At 37.4% G+C, this 4,300-nt stretch overlaps 1 pseudogene; it reads right to left on the bottom strand.

The window, feature by feature from the left end:
• Window positions 1–2,860: 2,860 nt before the first annotated feature.
• On the bottom strand, window positions 2,861–3,757 carry LOC112851557 (ADP/ATP translocase 2 pseudogene; annotated as a pseudogene).
• Between the last annotated feature and the right edge of the window lie 543 nt (window positions 3,758–4,300).

Raw genomic sequence — 4,300 nt, 5'->3', positions numbered from 1 at the left:
CCTTTTTCATTTATTTTACTTTATTTTCATTTCTTTTACATTTACTTATTTGAGTCCTCTATCTCTTTTTCTTGATAAGTTTGGCTAAAAGTTTATCACTTTTGTCACTCTTTTCAAAGAACCAAGTCATGGTTTCATAGGTCCTTTCTGTTGGTTTTTAACCTCTATTTCACTTATTTCTGCTCTAATCTTTATTATTTTCTTCTTTTTGCTAGCTTTGGACTTGTTCTTTTGCTAGCTCTTTTAGTTGTAATATTAGTTTATTTATTTGAGATTTTTCTTATTTCTTGAGGTAGGCCTGTGTTGCTATATACCTCCCTCTTAGAACTGCTTTTGATGCATCCCAAAGACTTTGGACCATTGTGTTTTCATTTTTATTTGTCACCACATATTTTAAAATTTCCTCTGATTTCTGGGTTGACCCATTCATTGTTTACTAGCATATTGTTTATCTTCCATATATTTGTGTTCTTTTTTTTTTTTTAATTTTTTTTTTCAACGTTTATTTATTTTTGGGACAGAGAGAGACAGAGCATGAACGGGCGAGGGGCAGAGAGAGAGGGAGACACAGAATCGGAAACAGGCTCCAGGCTCTGAGCCATCAGCCCAGAGCCCGACGCGGGGCTCGAACTCACGGACCGCGAGATCGTGACCTGGCTGAAGTCGGACGCTTAACCAACTGCGCCACCCAGGCGCCCCCATATATTTGTGTTCTTTCCAGATTTTTTTTTTCTTATAATTGATTCCTAGTTTCATGTGGGTGTGGTCAGAAAAGAAACTTGATGTGATTTCAGTTTTCTCAAGTTTATTGAGACTTTTTTGTGGCCTAACATGTGATCTATTTTGGAGAGTGTTTCTTATGCAAATGTAAAGAATCTGTATCCTGTTTTTGATAAAGTGTTTTGTATGTATCTGCTAGGTCCATCTGATTTAATGTGTCATTAAAAGCCATTGTTTCCTTGTTGATTTTCTGTCTGGATAATCTATCCATTGATGTAAGTGAGGTGTTAAACTACTATTATTGTTAGTTTCTCCTTTATGTCTGTTAATAATTGTTTTACGTGTTAAGGTGCTTCTATGTTGGGTGTATAGATATTTACAATTGTTATATCATCTTGTCAAATTTTTCCTTTTATCACTATGTAGTGCCCTTTGTCTCTTACTGCGGTCTTTGTTTTAAAGTCTTTTGTCTAATGTATGTATTATTACCCCAGCTTCTTTTTTTCTTCCATTTGCATAGTATGCTTTTTCCAGCCCTTCATTTTCAGTCTGTACATGTCTTTAGGTGTAAAGCGAGTGTCTTCTAAGCATCACATAGCTGAGTCACCCTGTGTTTCTTTATTAGAACATTTAGTCCATTTGCATTTAAGGTAATTGTTGATATATATATATACATATATATATATATATATATATATATATATATATATATATATATATATATATACTGACATTTTGTTAGTTGTTTTCCTGTTGTTTTTGTAGTTCTCTGTTCCTTTTTATCTTGCTTTCTTCTCTTATTTGATGGCTTTATTTAGTGTTATATTTGGATTCATTTCTCTTTATATTTTGCATATCAATTACAGATTTTTAATGGGTGGTTACGATTAGGTTCATATATAACATGTGTATAGCAGTCTATATTAAGTTGATGATTACTTAATTTTGAACACATCCTAAAAGCACTAAAATTTAACCGACCTTCACATTTATGTATAAGATGGCGTGTTTTACCTCTTTTTATTTTATGTATCCCTTGATTGATTTTTGTAGATATAATTGATTTTTACTACATTTGTGTTGTAACCTTCATACTGGCTTTATATGTGATTAATCTACTACCTTTATTTATTGTTTGCTTTTACCTATGATTTTTTAAACTTTCATTAATGTTCTTCTAGTTATGGTCTTTTCTTTCAAATAAGTTTTCTAACATTTCTTGTAAGGCTGGCTTAATGGTCATGAATTCCCTTAATTTTTGTTTGTCTGGGAAACTCTTTCTCTCTCCTTCTATTCTGAATGATAACCTTCCTGGGTAGAGTATTCTTGGTTGTAGGTTTTTTTCCTTTTAGCACTTGGAATATATTATGTCATTCCTTCTGGCCTGCAAAGTTTCTGCTGAAAAATCAGCTGATATCCTTATGGGATTTCTTTTGTATGTAACTATTTTCTTTTCTCTTGCTGCTTTAAGAATTCTCTCTTTATCATTACTTTTTGCCATTTTAATTATCATGTATGCTGGTATAGAACTCCCTGGATTAATATTGGTAGGGGCTCTCTATGGTTCCTGGATCTAAATATCTGTTTCCTTCCCTAGATTAGGGAAGTTTTCTGATATTATTTCTTCAGATAAGTTTTCTGCCCCCCTTCTCTTTCTCTTCTCATTCTGGGATCCTTTTAATGTGAATGTTACTGTGCCTGATGATGTGGCTGACTTCCCTTAACCTATTCTCATTTATTATTATTCTTTTTTTTTCTTTTTGCTGTTCAGCTTGGTTGCTTTCCATTAACCTGTCTTCCAGATCACCGATCCATTCTTCTGCCTCCTCTAATCTGCTATTGATTCCCTCCAGTGTTTTTTCTTATTTTTGTTATTGAATTCTTTTTTTTTTTAAATTTCAGATATTTTTTTACTTCTTCAAGTTTATTTATCAGGAGTGACTGAAATAAAAACTGTAATGGAGTCCCATCATCATGGAAATGGCTTTAAGAGAAAACTGGTCAGATGAATATCATTCCCTCCCATTTCAACCAGTAAATAGTTACTATTGATAAATAGCCAACAATCTGTCAAGAATGCTCAAGATATGTTATATAATATTGCATGCCTGTTCACACGGGGGATAAGCTAGTTAATAACCTATGTGAACTTATTGATTTCATCACACAAGACCAGCACAAAAGCACCACCTATGTCTCTGAGAACATTGGACTGTGCACAGTTGACAAAAGCTTTGACTCTTTATCCCAAGCAATCTTCCTCCAGCAGTCAAGTGAGCCTGCATACATGATGTCAGTTCATTTGCACCCTGACTACATCATCATATGACGGCGAACAGTGTCAAACAGATAGAATGTCAACCCAGCAGCCACTGTGACAGAATGTGTGATCATCCAGCTGATGAAGATGTGAGTATTGTTGGGATCTGGAAGCATTCCCTTTGCAGTGTCATAGATACCGAAGTAGACAACTTGGTAGGTGATAATACCCTACAAAGACACACTAAATGCTTGGCACAGGCCCTTAATCCCATGAGATTTGTAGATCTTAACCAGGCAGCCACTGAGGCCTCTGAATTCCCCTTTAGCTCCAGCTTGGCCACATCAGCTGCTAAACGCATATGGGCAAAATTAAGAGGATACACAAAACACAAGGATCTATAACCCCAGCAGCACTACCTGATGCCAGATTCCCTGCAAAGTAGCACCAAAACTGGGTTCTCTTGTCCACACCACCCAGGAAGGTCTGCTTGTGTTTATCTTTGAAGGCAAAGTTGAGAGCCTGGGTAGGAAAGTATCTGATGACATTGGCCAAGTTACCACACCAGGACAGGGCTGCCTGCTCCTTAGGGATATGAGCCATGCAGTCTATAGTGCCCTTGTATTGCTTATCTGTGGTGATTTGCCTACTGGCATGCTGCACCTGCAGCAGCAGCTTGACCTGCTTGATAGGAACTGTCGTGGTCTTAGAGATGGCCACGGCCAATTCACCCACCAGGAAGTCCTTGGCAATGAAGGATACAGCAGCATCTGTCATGCTGAAAGGAAAGAGGAGGGAGGCAACTGCCTGGTTATCGAATTCTTCATCTCTGACTTGTTCTGTTTTATGTTTTCTATCTCTTTGTTGAAGTCAAAGAACTCCACTCTTCTCAAGTCCAGTAAGTGTCTTTATGATCATCACTTTGAATTCTTTATTAGACATATTGCTTATCTTCCTTTCACTTAGCTGTTTGCTGTGATTTTGTCCTGCTCTTTCATTTGGGACATATTCCTCCATATCCTCATTTTGTCTAACTCTCTGTGTGATTCTCTGTATTAGGGAGGCCAGCTTTGTCTCTTGGTCTTGAAAGTAGTGGCCTTGTATAAAAGAGGTACTGTGGTTCCCTGAGCACAATGCCCCGTAGTCACCAGAACCAGATGCTCCAGGGGGCCTCCTATATGCTCTGCATGCATTCTACTGTTGTGCCTGGGCTCCACTTGCCTTCAGCCCAATCTTCTGGAATAACTTGCTTTGCCTTCTTTGGGCCCCTTGGGCAGGGTCTGGTCCGGGCACTATTGAGAGGCATATCTGAGGCCTCTG

The sequence above is a fragment of the Puma concolor genome, chromosome D2 (genome assembly GCF_028749965.1).
Source record: "Puma concolor isolate L17-30 chromosome D2, mPumCon1.1.hap2, whole genome shotgun sequence".
Classification (NCBI taxonomy): Eukaryota; Metazoa; Chordata; class Mammalia; order Carnivora; family Felidae; genus Puma; species Puma concolor.
This window is presented reverse-complemented; position numbering and strand designations above follow the sequence as displayed.